A 24,241-nucleotide genomic window follows, 5' to 3' on the forward strand; every position below is an offset into this window, starting at 1 on the left:
AGGGTACTGTAGATCCTAGTCAAGGACCAATTTTTGGAGAAAAGGATAGTGATCAATCTTAATATTTCTGGTGTAGACAGATGTATGCAAGTCAATTTCAATTATCTAATTTCTAGAAGAGCATCTGAGGTGGATATTTGATTAACAAGGTCAGGATAATCACCAATGAAGAGAAAATGCTACTAGCAGAGTTGAAGAAGGCTCAAGAAGCTGCATTCCCAGAATCCTATCTACATCCAAGCAAATGGGTGCACTATATCTGCTCTACAACCAAGCAACTGAAACATTTCCAAGTACCTAAAAACTGTGTCATGGCCAACAGAAGACTGATAATGGTGCTTGAGTCTGAGCTGAAAAGTAAGAAATTGAAGACTAGTGAAGATGAAGTTATGATCAAGATTCTGAGGAGATACATTGATAACCCTGAATCCAATTTGCCTAAAATTTAATCCAACACAGATAACTTGGGTGATGATGAGCAGAAGAAAGATGGTCAAAACCCATTCTGGCTCAAACTCAAGTCATCTAGCAAGGCAATTGGTGGAAAAAGTGATAGTGAGAAAGAGAAGGAGAAGAAAAATGGATCTGAGACTCAAAGGAGGGGTGGAAGGAGACAAAGACAAAAGAATGATACCTCACAACCCTCCCAAACCCTAAATATCCAAATACCAATTGCTAAACCTTCACATTCACCTCATCAAAAACTGCTCAACCTCAAACCTCTAAGTCTAAATATTTTTACAAGTTCACTGCAAACTCTCTCATCAAAACTCAATCACTCACAGCCATACTTCTCTGAAAAGACTCAAAACTGTACCTTCATTCAAGCCACCCCATAAAACACACTTCAAAACAGTTGGAATAGGTCCAAAAGAAGCCAAGGTCAAGAGAAGACTCAGAAGACAAAAGAAGACAAAGAAAAAGAAAACTGATAGCTGAATTTCTCAATGAGCATGGATTTGGTGAAAAGGCCATCTGGAACAGATATGATCAAGATGATTTCCAACCTCTAAATGTTGTAGATTCAGATGAAGACTACTTCCAACAGCTAGCTGAAAGAATTGTCAGAGTTTGGGTTCTTACATCAAAGAAGTTAGAATCTACTACAGTGATGGGTCCTTTGAACAGCTTGGAAATAGACTAATGGATTATATCTTAATTGTTGAACTGAAAAGGGTTATAAGCTTGACGAATGGTAAAAATTCAGCCACTAAGGCATGGAGAACAGTATTGGCAGTGTTTGTGGTTAACAGAGAGGAGATGAGAGATGAGCATAGAGCTTTACTAGCTGAAAAGAGGAGAAAGTATGAACATGACATTGATGAGTATATTAGAAGATCAGAAGAGTTAAAGGCAGCAGGCAAGAGCAGAATATCAAAGGATGGAAAATTTCTGAATGTAAAAGCTGGCTCTTTGTCAAGATACGGGATAGGGATGTTAGCTAGTTATCCTAAGCCAGATTTGCTGAAACTAATAGAGGCTCTAACTGACACCCATCCTAGAAGAAATAGAAATACTTGTGCAGATTAAGAACATAATTTAGAAAGGATCAGAAAGCTCAGTCTTTACTTAATTATTGAAAACTGTCAAAAGTTCAATGTACAAGTGTTGTATCAGCTTTTGTATTGCTTTATTTTCATTCTTTAACTTGGGGTTAGTCTTGTTAACAGGCATGAATTTATGATAAGCAATCTTCTCACAAATTGGGGGAGATTGTTGTGAAAGACATGCCTGTATCATAATAAGACTAAGTCATATTGACAACCCTAAGATTAGTTGTATTGTAACCTTAATCTGTAATTTATACGCGTAACACTTAATGTCTGTAAAATGTAAATGGAGCAGACTGGAGCATTTTTCCCTAAACAGTGTCAAGCCTAAGAATTCTATCTGGAAGAAGATCAAGAAGGTCATGCCTCAGAAGAATTATGAAGAAGCTTGGAGTTGAATAATCCTGTTTGGTGAAAAAATTCTAAGTCAAGATCTCTACAAGTCACATAATTAGTGTTATAGAGAAGTCATTCGAGAACTCAGAAAGACCTATCAAGAACTCAGGAATTGTCTATCGAGAACTCAGAAAGACCTATCGAGAACTTAGGAATTGTCTATCGAGAACTCAGGAAATGCTATTGGAGATATCGATAAGTTAGATACCCATTCGAGAACTCAGAGATATCGACAAGTATACATTCATTAGAGAACTCTGAGTTATCGATAAGCCAAAGTCCATTAGAGAACTCTGAGTTATCGATAAACCAAAATTCACTAGAGAACTCAGAGTTGTCGATAAGTCAAGTCAACAATGAAGTTTCAGAGATATCGACAAGCCAACATGCCTATCGAGATGTCGAGTTCTCTATAGCTTAATTGGAGATCTCGAAGTAAAGAAATTTCTCTAAGTATAGAATTGCAGAATATTTAAATATCCAAGGTTGCAAATCAACAAACAATTCACACAGCTGGATTGACAAGTCTACAAAAAGCAGCTTGAGAGATGTGCAAGATTAATGGTAAAGATTAACTGACAATAAAAGATTAAAGTGAACACGGGATGCTAAAGATATGCTAAGCCAGAAATGGAAGATCTATTTTTCTATAAATAGAAATGTTAAGTGACAGTTTAGAAAAGCTAATAGCATGTCTTATTACATACTGTATAAACCAGCAGTTAACTGAGTTATAAAGTTAACACTGGTCCTTAGTCAGTTGTAAGAATTCAGATTAGAAATCGTATTCTCTCTCAAGAAAGAAGCTAAGTTCTAAACCAAGAACTTAGAGATTTTGTAGCAAAACACTGCTTGATTTTTAATATAAAATTAAGTGAGTTTTGAAGATCTTTGTTTTACATATTTGCATTGTTATTTATGTTTAACATCTATTCTACAAAATCATTGATAACAACCAACTGCTAAATCCAAAGTCGATCAAAAAGTAACCATTTAAGCCAAAACACATTCACCCCCCCTCTGTGTTGTATTCATACCTAACAAGTAGACTTCATGATTGATGACAGATTTTAAGCGCTTTTCTTAGTTATGCCTTATTTCTAAGATGTACTGAAGTTTATCAGACTTTAATCTTTATCTGATATTCTGTTGAATGCACACACTATCACTCCATATGAATGATGAAAATTACTGTGGTGATTAAGTTGTTTTTGACAAACAGTTAAGTGTCATTTGCATAAATTCTGAGGACAAGTTCTGATGGAAGCTCTGATGATTAAACTCTGAAGAAAACAAGTCAGTATTTGTATGAAGAATTACAAAAAAAGATATTCACTTTTTGAGTATAGAAGCCATATTTTGATGACCATTAAGTTCTGATAATAGTTAAGTTATGATATTAAATCCTGATGGAATCCTTGATGCTTACGTGGCATTATTCTTTACTTGACTTATTTGTGGTAAAAACTGAAACGGTCATATTTAATCAGAATATAATTAGGTGAGATGAAAATAGTCATAATCATTAAGGGTTAGTGGTAAACGTGTTTGTCCTGAAAAACTGCATGTGCACGGTAATTATTGCTTATTTCCCGTGCCCATTAGCTCCTGATTTAACTTTTTACTGACTGTTCACACGTTTCCAGGTGTAAATTATCTGCCATGCTTCAAAAATATAACTGTTGAGTGGAGAGAGTATATAAATGGGAGTTAAAAGATTTTCCAATCTTTTACTTACTTTTCTATTCTTAATCTCTTTTATTCTCTCTCTCTCTAATATCCTCTGAAGCATTTTTCTTACATGCATTTTCACAAACACCTTTCGAGCAATATATTTTATCACTTACTTTCTTACAAAGATGGCACCAAAAGACTTGATTTTCAATGGAGCTAAGTTTGTCCCGAACAACTACTCGTCTATCCTTAGCAAGAATGAAGCTCCATTGAAACTTCACTTTATTCAGGATTTGCTTGCTAATTCTGATATCGGGTATGCTTTGACCCAACTGAAGCAATCTCTGGAACTCAAGTGCTGAAGTTTTGGAGAAGTGGAATTTATGATGATGGTGGTGCTCAAGGGTCCCCAAGTATAATCTTTTCAACAGGGGAGGATGAGCATGTAGTGACTCTGGCTATAGTACGTCAAGCACTGCGCTTATACAATTGTTAAGGAGCCAGTTCTTTAACAGATGATGGCCAGTCTAGGGTATGAAAAGACATTGGCCAAGCTGGGTCAATTGAAGAGATCTTACATAAGGAGGGAATGGAGTTTCTTCTTTGACTGCATTACAAAGACCTTCGCCAACAAATGTTCTAATTTCGATGCAATCCCTATACTCAGTCAACAAATCGGGTATGATCTCATTAATAAAACTGATTTTGATTATGCAAGTGTTATTTTAGGATTTATTGGGGATAGGATGACAGAAGATAGGAATACTGTCTATTTTTCTAGATTCTGTCATCTTATCTATAATGTTTGTTGTTCTGATAAGCCCCAATTAGTTAGTGAATTAATTCCACCATTTAGACTAGCTAAAAGAGCTTTTAATGAATTATTATCTACCTGATAATAAGAAGGCTGTATTAAGACCCCTCCAAATTCCTTTATCTGTCAAACAAGCCTTAATAATCTATGATTCAGTTACATACACTGCACTATATCCTGGTGTCCAACCATCTAAACCTCAATCATCAGCACCTACCACCACTACACAAAGACCTCAAACTTCTCAACCACAACAACAACCAACTATTAGAACATATTTCAAACCATCAACTCAATCATCTCAACCTGAATCATCAGCACATACCATCAGATCTTCATCTTCCAGAACAAAGAGGACAAAGTATATTCCTCACCCTCCACAAAAGAGAAGGAAGATGATTCTCAGAGATGAATCTGATAGTGATGAGGACACACTTGAAGCACAGGTTCATGCATCAAAACCTGTGATAATTCAAGCTGAGAATATTACTTCTCATAAAGAAACATCAGCTCAAAGTTCTGATACTTTAAAAAGAAGAAATTTGTAAGTTCTGTTGCTGCTGAAGCAACTCCTTCATTGGTAAGGAGATTGAAGAAAATGAAGGCTAGGAGGTATTTGGCTAAGGCTTGATCAGAAGATACTGAAGAAGCTGAGGAAGGGGATCAGGAATCTCTGATCTCACAAGAACCAATTATCATTGAAGCCCTTCCAGCTCAAGCCAAAGACACTGCTACTGCTACAGTGGTTACCCCTCATGTCTCTACTATTAAAGCTACTATTGATGCTAAAGAACAACATGAAAACTGTAACACCCCCAGATCCGGGGTCGGGGATCCGGGTTGTCACGGTCTTTCTTTCCACAATATCACTTCACTTAATTAATAATAAATAACCTTATGCTGTGACCCCACACTAACGCACACCACAACCCGTTATAGTCTCAGAGATGAAATTAAAATAAGTACAAGTCTTTGAATCCACAATTTAAAAGTTGTTACAACCCAAAATGATTACTTGATAAATTTACAGTTAATTGCCATTATCTGCCACAAGTTATAATTATACATAATTGATTCTCAAAAGTAGATGGTCTGATCTACAATAGATCTACCTCTGCAGCTATAGCAGCTACAACATCAACGGGAAGACGCGGGACGCTTCCCACGCGCTTGCGCTGGGTCTGCTGGAGTCTGGCCATCTTTCCTAACTGTTGTTGTGTGATGAAGAAATAAAGCAAGGGTGAGCAGCAAACCCACCAAAATAATATGTATAATGATTTACAATATATGAGCCTACTCATAATACTCATGAAAGTCTTGGTCAAAAGAAATGAACCAAGTTTGATATCTTAATGCGATGAAGTCGCAAAATATTCATTATATATACATATATACTTTTCAAAATATTGGAAGTCCTCTTCCATGCATAATATACACAAAGTCCCAGTGTATAACTGTATAAAAAAAATATCGTTGCAAGGTGATCTCATATATCTAACCTTGTCTCAACGTTTTTCTGAAAATCTTTGTCATTCATAAGATAATTATTAATTAGATATAAGTTTAAAAGATGAGGTTACCAAATACCCCAATATACTTATATCTTTCCCAATACTACTTGAACTACCACCGTTCAAGTTATAATCAGTTTCAAAAGTTCATCACATAGATGAGACTACAAGACAAGATTTGAATAGATTCAATCTTTGAAATATTATTGAATGAAAAAGTTATGAGATACTTTATTTAGTCCCGATATATATATCCACATATATATATCTCTAAAACATTTCCTGGAACCTCTGTTATGTAAAGTATGAACAGAGTTGCAATATCCAATGAATTTGGAAGGAAAAGAAAACCTTTGGCATAAACCAGATATCTTGCTGATCAGGCAAAGATACCCATAAGTAACCTTTTCTACTAGTAGATGGACGAATTCCCCACTGGTCATCACCCTGGCCGCATTAGGACCTATGCTGGACTGCCACTCAGCCACTTATGCATTTGATGGACTCCCACTGAGCCACTTACACTATCATGGATGCCCACTGAGCCCATGTTGCTTATGCCGACTCAATAGATGGACTTACTTCCCGAACGTTGGGTAAGTAATCAATTCATTTACCAAAACTGCAACCTTGTTGCGAATATAAAATACACCACAGAGCCGGATTCCCCAGGTTTTGAACGAGTATTTAAATCCCCTTTAAAAGGAAGATCTTAAATATAAAAATGAGTTTTGGGATCCGCTCTAACTTTTAAAAATCATTTTGAAGACTCGAAAACACTTTAAAGAGTGTTTGGAGTAAAGCTGATTTAATGAAGTAAATCAGTCCCCAGAATATTTAGAAAATGACTGAATATTATTATTTAATTAATATTCCCATAAAGAATAATCTTTTATAAAATAATTGAAGTAGAAGTTTTAAAACTTATACTTGAAACGAGTATTAAATAACCAAAGATATACTTATATGAAAGTATTATCTTTATTTGAATAATCGAAAATATGTTTGATTATTAACACCTTATTCTTTAATAAAATAAAGAATATATTTCAGCAAATAATCGGAGTCATAGATCCTCAAATGAATATTCAAATAATATTCATTAAATAATATAAACTGAGTTATAAGCCTTCGAATGAATATTCAAATAATATTCAGATAAATAAATAAAAGGAGTCATACGCCTTCGAATAATATTCAAAATAATATTCATTAATAAAGTAAAAGGAGTCATACGCCTTCGAATAATATTCAAAATAATATTCATTAATAAAGTAAAAGAAGTCATAAGTCCTCGAATGAATATTCAAAATAATATTCAATAATAAAATAAAGTTAAAGTTATCGAATAAACCTTATTCGATTAATAATTTTAAAAACTATATCCATATATATATATAAATAAATATATATATATATAATATACTCGGGAACATCGACTCCCGGTTTAGAAATATGTTCACCTTTTATCCCCTATACTAAGGGTATACGCAACTACTTGCTTATTTCTAGCATAGGTATTATGCAACTATAAGCATTGAAATCAACAGATAGATAACCAGATTACGAAACAGACATGCATATATACTATATTAGCATGCTCCAATATATCGCAAAATTTGCTAATAACAATCATGCAATATCACAAGATAATGCATATACATATATTTACATCACAGCAACAGTATAACGGGTAGAAAACTTGCCTGAGCGACTGGGGGTTACGAATGGCTCGGGACGAGTCTGGTAACCTATAAGCAACAAGTAAGTTGGAATTAAACCAAAGTCACTTGTAAATCTATACTTTAACTAACTTAGACTCTAACGCTCGTTTTGCGCTCACTGATTCGCTTAAGTCACTCGGGTACCCTCGGCTCCACCATTTTTAATAATTTATCCTTTACGAGTTTTAAAGCGATTCCTTCACGAGTGTCTTACCAACTGCCTAACACACTTACCATAAATGTTTCATACATTAATTAACCCTTTTTGGTCTTTAACCTATGTTTCAAAGTAAGGCGAGGGAAAAAGTTTCGTTCGCGAAACGCCGTTACTTGAAACGGTCGTTTCTCCTAAACCGTGCATCGGAATCGAACGTACTACATATCAAAACGAAGCTCATAACATGAGCTATCTAAACATGGCAGTGGTCATAATCTAGCAGGGGGTCCTCGGGTCCTAATGTTATGCACAAAACAGTCTAAAGAAAATCGAACGTTACGACGACTATGTTTACGCGATTACCAATATTTATACCACTCCAATTCTTTACCAATTCACTACAAACCACCCAACCATCATCAATACCTCAAACACAACTTATATCAAGGCAAAGTCAGTCCATAATCTCAAGGTTTTCCAACTTATTCAACCACAAACATGATCTACTAACCATAACTTAAGATTCATTAACCATTAACCAAGATTCATATCCAAAATCACCACAAATCCAACCAAACTATCTAACATACATGGATCTTGCTATACATACATGGATATTTCTATATATACATTAATCCATCCATGAACTCATCAAAACTCAAAGTTCAAACTATAAGTTAAAGGTGAAAGTTGTTTATACCTCCTTGAAGCTTCCTAACACAACCCAAGAGCTTTGAATGCCTAAAAGAACCTTGATCCTTGCTTGTATAACCTTAATCTTTCATAAAAATTCAAGAAAACTAAAGTTATTTCTTGAAGGTTACTATTCACCATCTTCTTCCTTGATTTATTGGAAGAGATTGTGAAGGAATTAGGAGCTTAAACTTATAGCATATCCATATCTATGTACAAGGAAGCTTAGATAATTACCTTGTGATTTAACAATGCTTGGAACTTGATTTTTGAAATTCTTGCCCTTGAAAAAGATGAAAAGCCGAGAGCAAGATGATGAGAATGAAATGATTTTGTGTTTTTTGATTTGTTTGGCTTAGCTTGGTTGCTTTTTGTTTTGTTTTTGGTTAATTACCTTAATAACCTTATATTTGTGTGGTTATAAACCAACCACACCTCCTCCTTCCCTATGTCATGCTTACATCACATTGCTATGTCATCCTCCCTTCCTTGTCCTCTTCTCATTGGTTGGGTGACATCACTTCCTCTAATCCATTTGCTTAACTTCCTAATTGTTTGCCTAATGACCGCTGATCTGTTATACGGTTCGCTTAACTTTCGTTTTCGTTTATCGTTTGAGGGATCATACCCGGGATCTTATTACTTAGGTTCCCTTAACCTTTCTCAATATATTATATTCCTTTTATGATCCTCTCCTATAATCCTTTAATTTAAATCCTTTTTATCCTGTTACCTTATACTCAATTCTCTCCGTATCTTGTGGATTTCCGGGAAAAATCAAAGTGTTCGGAATTGGATTCTGACGATCTTTACATACACTTATATACCACATAGAGTACTAATAATATCCCATAAGATCAATAACAGAACCCCTACATAGCGTGGCATGAAAAGTTTTCTCGTTCAGCAGAAACACTATTCATAAGGGTTTCAAAATTTCTCAAAAATTGGGGTTATTACAGTCTCCCCTCCTTAAAAGGATTCCGTCCCGGAATCAGATAGAAAACAAATGGGGATACTTTCTTAGCATTACACTTTCTAACTCTCGAGTCAATTTTCCCACATTGTGGTTCTACCACCAAACTCTGCCTAGTTTGATAATCCTTCTCCTAAGCACTTGTTCCTTTTCACTCTATAACCCTTCCTGGTTGCTCCATATAGGTTACGTCGGGTTGCATATCTATGCGCTCATATGCCTTTATTTATCTGGCATCCGAATTACACTTCCTTAACATTGATACGTGAAACACGTTATGACTTGCTACCTGTTCGGGGGTAGGGCTAGCTCATATGCTAACTTCCCAAACGTCTTAATATATCCAAGGGTCCAACAAATTGGTGGACTTAGCTTTCCTTTCTTTCCGAACCTCATCAATCCTTTCCAAGGGATACCTATAACATTACTAGGTCCCCTATTTCATACTCTTTATCCTTTCGTGTCAAATCAACATACTTATCATGTCCATCTTGGGCTACTACTAGCCGTCCTCTGATTAGATTTATCATATCCTTGGTCCTTTGGACTACTGCGGGTCCGAGCATCTTGCGCTCTACAACTTCATCCTAACGTAAGGGAGATCGACATTGTCTTCCCTCAAGGATCTCATAAGACGACATCTCGATAGTGACATATGATCTATTGTCGTAAGATAACTCAATCCGAATTAAGTGATCATTCCAAATTCTTTCAAGTCTATTGCCCAGACTCTCATTATAGCTTTTATCATTAGAACTTTTGCTTCTCGGTACCCATTCTTTTCCAGTTCGTAATCACTACTACCTTCCGTTCCTAATATTATACTGGTTATACTTTTGCTCGTTAGCGTTCTATAACCTTTTAATAACCACGTCAACCTTAGTATCACGAATGTGTTCCCATTCCGCATACTACCACCACTTTATTACTCCTTTTTCAGTTGTTTCTATTTTCCAAAATTTGATCAATCAAATAGAAGTAAAGGAATTTGTTGAGAGATCACTATGATCATGAACACTTGTTATATCGCATAGTTAGTACAGAAGGTGGCCAGCCTTTAGTACTTGACAAGCAATTAAACAATAGCTGGTATCCTACTCGGCTTCTATCACACAGATAGATAGTCATTCGGCAATACCTCCCCTTCTGGAAGGGTTGTTCTTCTCAGCTTACACGAAATGAAAAGAAGAGAAAAGAACGAACTGAAGAGAATTGTAGATATGAAAAAAAAATATACTGCCACAAAATATCTGGCTTGGAACCTACCTCTGAACTATAGAGGTTTATCATAGAAGAACAAAACATATATGTATTTATATCAGCATCAAGCATTATAGCCTCGTATTTCCCATGCCTAAATATTTTCGCTATCCCGTCCATCATTCTATGGACCCATGCTCTTCCTCGAGCTTATACACAATTACCTTTGAAACTCCTTCGACATCGAAAATCGAACCTGGGATCTCATTCTAGACATCATCGTTACTTGAATTCTATGCTTGCATCGCAACCTTCCTCGTATAATAATACGACTCTCTATTGATAAGAAAGAATAATAATTCACTAGGTAGATACTCTACTTAATTAGTCTATCAATGATAACTTATACACTACCACGACCCGATTAGTGGTACTCAATCTCAACACCCATTCCAATACAACTCTCACGGTTGTAATCAGCTCAATACTCGCAGAATCATTGCTGCCTTACTATGGTCCACCACTGACCTACTGTCGTCATTCATTTTCCATGAAGTCTTAATAGCTAACCATACGGAGTCCATACATGTCGTATCAAATCCTTCTAAGGAGGTAACATAATCACCATTCATGATTCATGGAGTACACTCCTGATCCTGACATACATACATGACATGAAGCATATAAAATTGCAGAAGAGTTTCAATCAAAGCACCGATAGCAGGTTAATACCATTCTTAATCATACGCCCTAAATAGAGGACTTAAGTCAAAGGTTCGTCTAGTCCTTTTTGAAACATGGTCCTGGCTTATCTCAAGATAGTACCTTCTAAGATAGATAGCCTGCTCATGGCAATTACACGAATTAAACCTTTACCAACTACTATTACGGTTGGGTATTGCACAGTCATCAGAAGGAATGTCAATCTTCCAAACCATAATACAACCTTCATAGCTTTAACCATCATCACTGTATTCCTTTGGCACAAGCGCCTATAATTATCCTCTTACCTTTAAAGTGTCGGCCACCTCTTTGGCCTTTCCTGATAGTAAAATTTCCTTACAGTCAATGTCATTTTAACCACCTCCAAATAAATTTTCTACCTTATTTCAATCACAGCTTATGTGAAAATACTTTTTTTTTTAATATCTGATGAGTAAAAAAAAAATTTCCATTTTTCCATAAGTTATCCCCTCAGTCTTTAGAGGTTAATCACTGTCATGACTGACTCTCAATCATAATTAGAACATCTTTTATCTTAAGTCCTAATTGCCCTGAACAATTTCGACCATTACTGGTTCGATCCATACTTTCTCGTGGTTTAACACGTGCCCCACTTGGCAACATTATAATTACGTCATATTTCCTTTATCAACATTTTTATTCTTGAGAATTTTGAATATTACCTTTCTCCTTGTAAAACCTCTAAGGTTATCCTTCAATCGTTCCTCCTGTATTCCCTAGATACAGGGCATATCAAAATACCATTCACTATTACTAGAACCATTGTCTATATACTTCTGAAAAATTTCTCCACTGATCCTTAAAGGTTATTATTACCTTAATCCTTTCCAATTCATACTGTCAAAACTCATACTATCCCTATTAAGGGTGAAATGCCAACCTTTATGCATTCCCCTAGGATTTGTTTTAAGTTACCGATGTTCTATTCTTAATTCCACCTTTAAAAAGGTACATGCATCCTTTCATGGATAAATCAAGTCATATATCCTTGATAGATTATCTTATTCATCATTCCCACCTCGATAGTAAATGCCTAATTTCACAATAACATCTGTATACAAAATGAGGTTAATCAAAATGGCCTCCAAAAGATAACAACGGTTATCCGCTTTTCTTGCCTAATCTGGTAACGATAACATGGATGTTCTGGAAGATATTGGTCGTGTTCAACGTGAACTTCTTCTTAATAATTCCTTATTTATTTTTGTTGTTTATCTCAACAGTCACCTCAATGTTGGGATATCTTTCATATCTGGCGTCTCCCTTTCTGGGTATCATGCCACCGGTCTTACACTTCACCTTCTTGAAGGTCACTTCCTTCATCCAATTTTCTTAATTTCTTACTTTCTTATCCCCTTAGTCTATCCGCGTCTCATTATTTATCCTTCGAATTATCTCAAGGTTTCCTCGAATCTTCCCAACTTACAGGGGAAAAAATATATGTATCTCTTATGCCCTCAACCATCAATTTTAACTCATGGTGAATCACCCTCATCCTGACGATTACATACTCTTCTATTTCTATTTCTACGAGTCTTTAGGGTTTCCTCATACCAAACTCCCTTATCATTCCTCAAACTCTATTGCTGTTATATTCCTTTCCACTTCAATTTCTTTTTTTTTATTTTCCTTTCTCTTATCATTATTTCATGAACCAACACAACATAAGCATTGATTCCAACATCCCGTCATTCTGGATTCGTGTCCTCAGAACGAATCTTGACAACTTTTACAACTTAGATTCATAATTTTTCATACTCGTCTGCCTTTGTTCTGGCTCTAAAGCTTTTACTCTATCTCTATAACCTTGGGAAGTACTTTCCTGAAAACAATTGACTGAACTTAAATCAGTTTATTATAATCTCTTGCTCCGTGCCTTCCTTGGTCTTTCACCAGCGGGTGGTCTCTCTCTCAGGAGGGTAAGTGATAAAAACAGTCTTTTGAGATTCGTCAATCATTTAGAATCTCAAATGATTCCTATATTTCCTTTAGCCAGGCTCTTGCCTCGACTGGGTCAGCTTGTTCCTTGGAACTCTGAGAGCTTAGCGACTTAAAGGTCATGAAAGAATTTCCTACCGCATTGTTTCCTCAAGGTGGTGGTTGGGGATAATAGTCTAAGTTCTCTTTAGACAGGTCCATGAATTGCCGTATAGGGGTACCATCTCGGGTCTCCTGTCCTTACTCGACTTTTGTTTCCTCAGTCTAAATATTTCTTCCTACTCCCCATAATTGGGGTCATCTTACATAATTTAAATCCTCATTTTCCACTTCATCATGTTATGGGTTCCTTTTGTCTTGGTGGCAACCTCCCTGACTATCACGTTCAGGGTTTGCTCTAACTCTTATTCCTCAAACTAGCTTTCATCTAAGATTTCATCTTTAAGCTCTTAAACCTTTGGAACCCAAATTCTATAGGAATACCTCATTATTCCCTTATCATCTCTCTCGGTATTAATCTCATACCTATTTGTTGGCTCTCTGCCTTCATTCATCACTTTTACTGGCACAATATGTTCTTTTCCAATACTTCGGGCTGTATTGCTATCTCAAACAGCTTTTCGGTACCGGCTCCGGTTACCTTCACTACTATTTCCATTTTCTCAAAATCTCTTATAAACTCTCCAAAAGACATTATCATCTTGAGTCTCTCCTTTTTACTAAGGGCATCAGCCACCATATTGGCTTTCCCCGAATGATAAAGAATCTCCCAATCATAATTCTTGATTAGCTCTAACCGCCTCCTCTGGCGTATGTTGAGCTCTTTCTACGTGAAAATGTACTAGAGCACTTATGGCTTAGGTAATTCTCGCACTTCTCTCTATACAAGTAGTGCCTCCAATCTTTAGGGTAAAACTATTGCCACGAGCCTAAGCTCATGGGCGGGGATATTGAATTTCAAATTCCCTTAATTGTCTTGACGCAGACGTGATTATCTTGCTGTGCTATATAAGAAGCACCCTAATTCCTTATGCGAAGCGTCACTTACAAATCACAAAATCTCATTTTCCATCCGGCAACGCCAACATAGGGAACGTCACTAACCTTTGCTTCGGTTCTTAAAAGTTGTTCTCGCATTTCTCTGTCCATTCGAACTTCTCAGTCTTACGAGTAAGCCGCGTTAAAGGGGGCTACTATCTTTACAAACTTGAACGAACCTCTGGTAGTGACCGGCCAATCCTACCTCTGGTAGTCGACCTAACCATGGTCATCAATTCATCAGTGGTCCTTTATCCATTCTTGTCAGGATCCTCCATGGGATCCTCCTCAGCAACTATCCCTTCTAGGACAACATCCTCAATATCAACATCATCCGGTCCTGCGTTAGGACGCTCTATCGGATCCACAATCCGATCTCCAATTAGTAATAAAACATCATCGCGCTGTTGCTCCTCAACCTCAGGGTTCGGAGTCCCGCTACCATATACGATAACGAACTACGCTCCTATCACGATATTTATAAGGGTTCCCATAAGGGTTTTAACTGTCAGTACTACGTTAGGTAACCCGACTATGAACTTGGCAAGAGTTCTTATTATCTTAGTTAACTTATTATCTTAACGTCCCATCATCTCTGAGGTTTATAACGCTTAGCTCTGATACCATTTCTGTAACACCCCCAGATCCGGGGTCGGGGATCCGGGTCGTCACGGTCTTTCTTTCCACAATATCACTTCACTTAATTAATAATAAATAACCTTATGCTGTGACCCCACACTAACGCACACCACAACCCGTTATAGTCTCAGAGATGAAATTTAAATAAGTACAAGTCTTTGAATCCACAATTTAAAAGTTGTTACAACCCAAAATGATTACTTGATAAATTTACAGTTAATTGCCATTATCTGCCACAAGTTATAATTATACATAATTGATTCTCAAAAGTAGATGGTCTGATCTACAATAGATCTACCTCTGCAGCTATAGCAGCTACAACATCAACGGGAAGACGCGGGACGCTTCCCACGCGCTTGCGCTGGGTCTGCTGGAGTCTGGCCATCTTTCCTAACTGTTGTTGTTTGATGAAGAAATAAAGCAAGGGTGAGCAGCAAGCCCACCAAAATAATATGTATAATGATTTACAATATATGAGCCTACTCATAATACTCATGAAAGTCTTGGTCAAAAGAAATGAACCAAGTTTGATATCTTAATGCGATGAAGTCGCAAAATATTCAGTATATATACATATATACTTTTCAAAATATTGGAAGTCCTCTTCCATGCATAATATACACAAAGTCCCAGTGTATAACTGTATAAAAAAAATATCGTTGCAAGGTGATCTCATATATCTAACCTTGTCTCAACGTTTTTCTGAAAATCTTTGTCATTCATAAGACAATTATTAATTAGATATAAGTTTAAAAGATGAGGTTACCAAATACCCCAATATACTTATATCTTTCCCAATACTACTTGAACTACCACCGTTCAAGTTATAATCAGTTTCAAAAGTTCATCACATAGATGAGACTACAAGACAAGATTTGAATAGATTCAATCTTTGAAATATTATTGAATGAAAAAGTTATGAGATACTTTATTTAGTCCCGATATATATATCCACATATATATATCTCTAAAACATTTCCTGGAACCTCTGTTATGTAAAGTATGAACAGAGTTGCAATATCCAATGAATTTGGAAGGAAAAGAAAACCTTTGGCATAAACCAGATATCTTGCTGATCAGGCAAAGATACCCATAAGTAACCTTTTCTACTAGTAGATGGACGAATTCCCCACTGGTCATCACCCTGGCCGCATTAGGACCTATGCTGGACTGCCACTCAGTCACTTATGCATTTGATGGACTCCCACTGAGCCACTTACACTATCATGGACGCCCACTGAGCCCATGTTGCTTATGCCGACTCAATAGATGGACTTACTTCCCGAACGTTGGGTAAGTAATCAATTCATTTACCAAAACTGCAACCTTGTTGCGAATATAAAATACACCACAGAGCCGGATTCCCCAGGTTTTGAACGAGTATTTAAATCCCCTTTAAAAGGAAGATCTTAAATATAAAAATGAGTTTTGGGATCCGCTCTAACTTTTAAAAATCATTTTGAAGACTCGAAAACACTTTAAAGAGTGTTTGGAGTAAAGCTGATTTAATGAAGTAAATCAGTCCCCAGAATATTTAGAAAATGACTGAATATTATTATTTAATTAATATTCCCATAAAGAATAATCTTTTATAAAAATAATTGAAGTAGAAGTTTTAAAACTTATACTTGAAACGAGTATTAAATAACCAAAGATATACTTATATGAAAGTATTATCTTTATTTGAATAATCGAAAATATGTTTGATTATTAACACCTTATTCTTTAATAAAATAAAGAATATATTTCAGCAAATAATCGGAGTCATAGATCCTCAAATGAATATTCAAATAATATTCATTAAATAATATAAACTGAGTCATAAGCCTTCGAATGAATATTCAAATAATATTCAGATAAATAAATAAAAGGAGTCATACGCCTTCGAATAATATTCAAAATAATATTCATTAATAAAGTAAAAGGAGTCATACGCCTTCGAATAATATTCAAAATAATATTCATTAATAAAGTAAAAGGAGTCATAAGTCCTCGAATGAATATTCAAAATAATATTCAATAATAAAATAAAGTTAAAGTTATCGAATAAACCTTATTCGATTAATAGTTTTAAAAACTATATCCATATATATATATATAAATAAATATATATATATATAATATACTCGGGAACATCGACTCCCGGTTTAGAAATATGTTCACCTTTTATCCCCTATACTAAGGGTATACGCAACTACTTGCTTATTTCTAGCATAGGTATTATGCAACTATAAGCATTGAAATCAACAGATAGATAACCAGATTACGAAACAGACATGCATATATACTATATTAGCATGCTCCAATATATCGCAAAATTTGCTAATAACAATCATGCAATATCACAAGATAATGCATATACATATATTTACATCACAGCAACAGTATAACGGGTAGAAAACTTGCCTGAGCGACTGGGGGTTACGAATGGCTCGGGACGAGTCTGGTAACCTATAAGCAACAAGTAAGTTGGAATTAAACCAAAGTCACTTGTAAATCTATACTTTAACTAACTTAGACTCTAACGCTCGTTTTGCGCTCACTGATTCGCTTAAGTCACTCGGGTACCCTCGGCTCCACCATTTTTAATAATTTAACCTTTACGAGTTTTAAAGCGATTCCTTCGCGAGTGTCTTACTAACTGCCTAACACACTTACCATAAATGTTTCATACATTAATTAACCCTTTTTGGTCTTTAACCTATGTTTCAAAGTAAGGCGAGGGAAAAAGTTTCGTTCGCGAAACGCCGTTACTTGAAACGGTCGTTTCTCCTAAACCGTGCATCGGAATCGAACGTACTACATATCAAAACGAAGCTCGTAACATGAGCTATCTAAACATGGCAGTAGTCATAATCTAGCAGGGGGTCCTCGGGTCCTAATGTTATGCACAAAACAGTCTAAAGAAAATCGGACGTTACGACGGCTATGTTTACGCGATTACCAATATTTATACCACTCCAATTCTTTACCAATTCACTACAAACCACCCAACCATCATCAATACCTCAAACACAACTTATATCAAGGCAAAGTCAGTCCATAATCTCAAGGTTTTCCAACTTATTCAACCACAAACATGATCTACTAACCATAACTTAAGATTCATTAACCATTAACCAAGATTCATATCCAAAATCACCACAAATCCAACCAAACTATCTAACATACATGGATCTTGCTATACATACATGGATATTTCTATATATACATTAATCCATCCATGAACTCATCAAAACTCAAAGTTCAAACTATAAGTTAAAGGTGAAAGTTGTTTATACCTCCTTGAAGCTTCCTAACACAACCCAAGAGCTTTGAATGCCTAAAAGAACCTTGATCCTTGCTTGTATAACCTTAATCTTTCATAAAAATTCAAGAAAACTAATGTTATTTCTTGAAGGTTACTATTCACCATCTTCTTCCTTGATTTATTGGAAGAGATTGTGAAGGAATTAGGAGCTTAAACTTATAACATATCCATATCTATGTACAAGGAAACTTAGATAATTACCTTGTGATTTAACAATGCTTGGAACTTGATTTTTGAAATTCTTGCCCTTGAAAAAGATGAAAAGCCGAGAGCAAGATGATGAGAATGAAATGATTTTGTGTTTTTTGATTTGTTTGGCTTAGCTTGGTTGCTTTTTGTTTTGTTTTTGGTTAATTACCTTAATAACCTTATATTTGTGTGGTTATAAACCAACCACACCTCCTCCTTCCCTATGTCATGCTTACATCACATTGCTATGTCATCCTCCCTTCCTTGTCCTCTTCTCATTGGTTGGGTGACATCACTTCCTCTAATCCATTTGCTTAACTTCCTAATTGTTTGCCTAATGACCGCTGATCTGTTATACGGTTCGCTTAACTTTCGTTTTTGTTTATCGTTTGAGGGATCATACCCGGGATCTTATTACTTAGGTTCCCTTAACCTTTCTCAATATATTATATTCCTTTTATGATCCTCTCCTATAATCCTTTAATTTAAATCCTTTTTATCCTGTTACCTTATACTCAATTCTCTCCGTATCTTGTGGATTTCCGGGAAAAATCAAAGTGTTCGGAATTGGATTCTGACGATCTTTACATACACTTATATACCACATAGAGTACTAATAATATCCCATAAGATCAATAACAGAACCCCTACATAGCGTGGCATGAAAAGTTTTCTCGTTCAGCAGAAACACTATTCATAAGGGTTTCAAAATTTCTCAAAAATTGGGGTTATTACAAAAACTCTGAGATAGATATTCACAATTTGAATATACCAAATGTTCTCTATCTGGAAGCTCCATCTACAGAAGCTCAGCCATCTGCAATCAACTCTCCAATTTTAAATGCTGAGATACCATCTACACCAACCACACCAACTCTGGAGATAAATTCTGATGCTCAGAATTTAAATGAAGTTGTTCCTGAATCTCCAGTTGCTTCACACACTGTTGTGCTGTCAGAACATAATGAGTCTTCCTCAAGTTCTGAAGACAGTGTTTCTGTTGAGACTCCAGTTCCCATACTAGGCAAGGAAGCATTGGTGAAGAAATTTGTTGAAAAGGAAGCACCTATTCCTTGGGAGGATACTCACAGAGGTGTGGAGTGGACCAAGAAGTGGAATGAATCAGATTTTATTCCAAGCCCTAAAATTCTGACAGAGCATATTGCTAAAGCTGATGAGTTGCTCACAAATGCTGATTTCAAGACACAACTCAAGATCACAGCTCTGTCTACCAAACATCTTCAAGGTCTACATTCTTCTACTCATGAAAAGGTTGATACACTAAAGGAATATGCTGATAAGCTAGATCTACAGATCAAGCTTGACAAGAACAGATATGTCAGACTTACTCTTGAGAAAATTGAAGCCATTGGGAAGATTCAAGAGAAGCAACAGGCTCAAATTGATGAGGTTCTGGCTAACTAAGCTTCTCAGAAAGCTCAAATGGATGAAATCCAATCTTTAGTTGAACTTCTTCTCTCTCTCTCTCTCTCTTACTTCCTGATGATGCCAAAAAGGGGGAGAAGGTACTTAAGTCCAAATGCTTACCTACTCAAATACTGAAGAAAAAGGATGATAAAGGTGATGACCAGGGAAACTCTGATAAGAGTAGAAGTCAAGGAAAAGTTCAAGAAAAATCTTCTACACAGAACAAGTCAAGTTCTGATGCTGTGAATGCTAAAAGTCTGAAGTCAAGTTCTGATAAACAAAGTCTGATGTCAAGTTCTGATATTCTGATTCAGTCAGGATCTAAAGACTCTCAGAAGTTTTTACAAACTCTGAAGCTAAAAGGGAAGCAGACTACTGTTTATTACAAAGATCCTAAAAAATACACACTTGATGAGGAGATAGCTAGAAGATTATTTCTGAAACAAAATCCAGGAATGGATTTGGAAACTCTCAAGGAGGAAAAAGCTAGATTTGCAGCTGAGAAGACAAATCTTAAGTCTAAAGCTTCTGATGCAAAGAAACCTTGAAGGCCTAAGGAAAAAGGCATTATGATCAGGGAAAAGTCAAATTCTGAGACTTCAAATTCCAAGACTAGATCACAAACTGAGATTGATCCTAAGTCAAAAGGAAAAGAGAAGGTTGGTGAACCTTTAAAGATTGAGAAAAAGATAAGTTCACCCGTTCCAGTCTATCAAACTACAATGCATGATGATGATTTGATAGAAGATGAAAATGTTCAAATTCTGAAGAGAAGAAAGATAATTGAAGAATCTAAAACAACCTCTGACACTGCTCAAGTTGTTCAGAATGAAGAACAACAATTTACAGAAGAAACATCAAATTCTGATCAAGTTGATTTGAAAAAGATGACAATTGCTGATAAGAAGAAGCTGTTATGGAAGAAATCTACTCCAGTTGAACCAAAATCCAATCTTATGATTAATCAACTCGCAACGTTTGGGTTGAGAGCCAAGCAACCTAGAGATAGAGCTGGATTAGGTTCTGATGAAGAGAAGATACAAATAGGAGTAGAAGTTACTCTAAGAGATCCTTTCATGTTGACAGACAAACTATATGAACAAATCAAATAAAAGCACCTTGACAAAGTGTTGTCTGCTCAAAATGTGATAGATGCTCATGATAAGGATAATCTAAAGGAGAAATTGATCTTATTTCTCAATGATGGACTAACTTACAGACTAGGTGATACTGATGTGCTAAAGAAGTCTGTCAGAGAGCTTCAACATAATCACTATCTTCTGGATGTAAAATCTGATGTTACAAGAAGATGGTCATAATACATTTTGAAGGCTATAAGAGATCTACTTAGAATCTCTGGTACAAAGACTTTTCAGTATATACCAATGATTACTGAAGGTGATGGAAGAGAAATTCCTATGCTGAAGAATTATGCTAAAGTGGGAGTTATTCTGAAAGGAAGATGCTTATGTTATAATGAAAACTCTTCACATCCTAGAGTTATCAGACTTGGTGATGGAATTGAAAGAACATCGATTCAAGCTCTCAGAACAGCCATTTATCAAATTGGTGATAGTAAAGATGAAGAACTGATGCAGGTCAAAGCACAGTTAGTTGAAGTTCTGAGAAAAGCTGAAGATAAGCTGGTAAAAGATTTTGTTAAGAATCATTATGGATTCAGATTGATCCAGTGATGTTGGTAAAGCTACAAGGACTGTAAGTTGTAGTTAATAGTCTTATTAAACTCTCATTGCATTTGAACTTAAATGTTTAGTTTTTAAATCTTAACAAACAAGAAATATCAGTACTTACTGGAATCAGTACTTACTGGAAGTCAGAACTTGAGGATATCAGAACTTAGGTTATCAGAAGATAAATATCATAAGATAGATATCAGAACTTAAGTACGGGAGGACTTACAGTTAAGGAAGGAAGTTGATTTACAGGATAGAAGATCGAGACTAATACAAAAGAAAATATGCATAGAAAGAGTTAGAAGATAAGAAGACTTGTATAAGATATATGATTGATATATTTTAGGAGACAGAATTATATTCCATATCAATTAGAAGTTATCTTATAACTGTGTATTATATAAACACAGACATAGGTTTACACTATATGTGTTATCATTATCGAGAAGATCATACATTGTAACCTAGCAGCTCTCGTGATATTTGTTCATCACTGAGAGAGAACAGTTCCATTGTAACAGAGTTTATTATATTGATTATATCCGTTTACTATTACTTGTGTTTGAAATCAATTTGATTGTATTAAACACTGTATTCAACCCCCTTCTACAGTGTTGTGTGACCTAACATAGCATCTATCTAATTTTGGTCCAAACTTGTTAAAGTCTAAATGTTTTACAAACGCTTCACGTTCCCAAATTTTCATAAATGATATGATATGACGTTTATCACTCTATATCTCATATGGGGAATATTGAACTGCTTTAGTCGAAACTTGGTTAAGTGTATATGTAGCTGTTTCTATAGCATAACCCCAGAAACTGAATGGAAGATCTGCTTGACTTATCATCAATCACACTATGTCCAACAAGGTACGATTTCTCCTCTCAGAATCTCTATTCCATTGAGGTGTTTCAGAAGGAGTAAGTTATGATACAATATCACACTCTTGCAAGAAACTCTTGAATTTGAGGCGTAAGTATTCTCCTCTACGATCTGATCGTAAAACTTTTATATTTTTCCCTTGTTTGCTTTTGTACTTCGGCCTTATATTCTTTGAACATTTTAAAAGAATCGGATTTGTTCTTCATAAGAACCAGGTATCCATATCTACTGAAATCATCAGTAAATGTTATGAAGTAGTATAAGCCACCCATTGCCATCATACGCATTCGACCACATACATGATTATGAATAATTCCTAATCGTTCGGTGGCCCTTTCACCTGATCAGGAAAAAGAAGCGTTATTCATTTTGCCAATGAGACAAAGTTCGCATCTTCTGTATGATTCAAAGTCAAACTTATCGAAGTATCCATATATATGTAACTCAGAAATGTGTTTCTCATTAATATGGCTTAACGACAATGCTAGAGGTAATGTTTGATTTGAGTCATCTTAGAATATATAAATTGTTAACTAATTATGCAATATTATAAGCCTTATCATTAAAATAGAATAAACAACTATTGTTAATTTAATTAAAATGAAAACCTTTCTTGTCCAGACAAGAAATTGATTTAATGTATCCTCTAAACCCATGCACATAATAACAATTTATCAAGTTCTCAATCTCGCCTTATGGGCAAACTTAGGTATCGAGTTCCTTCAACTAGAGCAACAACTTTTGCTCCAATTCTATCCCAATACCTGAAGCTTGACCATTGTCGGTCTTCTTCTTTAGATCTTCCAAACAAGCTTGATAATTTAACTTCTAATCATCCAGTTATTTCCACAGAAGTGACAACCATCTCCTTTAGCAACACCATTACCAGGCTTCAAAATCCCTTTGGGATTGGACTTTGGTTTGGCACCGAATAAGATCAAATCTTCACCTTGCCTGTCCACTTTCCTTTCCCATTTGCATTCCATGTGTACACCATTAATATGGTGCCTTTACAGTGTTATTTTTAGCAGTTCTAAACATGCCTAACAACCCAGTGAGTGTTTAGTCTATCTCATTCCTTTTGTTCTTAACAAACTAAGAATAGAAGTTGTTCAAAGATTGTTTGATCAAATCAAGATGATTCTCTAGACTATTCTTGAAACCCAAAAATATCAAGGTACATATACCTATCATCTTTAGAACATATGGTCCAACCGGATATCATTATCCCATTAATGCAACAGTATGGTGCCTTATTATTGTCAAATCTTTTTGACGAGCCTATCCTTCAAACAACTTTAAAGGTGCTCAATCATATTATAAGCATCATTATGCTCATATTGCTTCTATAGCTCAGCACTCATAATTACAAGCATGAGACATGAAACATCAGTTGCATAATCAATTTGCTTCTGGTAAGCATTTTGTTCAGCACATGTTTCACTCTCAGCTAGAAGAAATAAGGGAGGGGTTTGAGTAACATCCTTGAACCTGATGACAATCCTCAAGTTCCCATGTCAATTGAGGAAATTATTTCATGTCAGCTTGTCCTTCTCAAGGATTATTACATAGAGAAGTTATTTATGTTATTTGTCATTTGATATCTATAATATTAAAAGTGCATAAAATGAATTAGTCTACAGATGATCATTATATTATTTCAAGTGATTATTCATATATA

Source organism: Apium graveolens, chromosome 6 (assembly GCF_009905375.1).
Source record: "Apium graveolens cultivar Ventura chromosome 6, ASM990537v1, whole genome shotgun sequence".
Classification (NCBI taxonomy): domain Eukaryota; kingdom Viridiplantae; phylum Streptophyta; class Magnoliopsida; order Apiales; family Apiaceae; genus Apium; species Apium graveolens.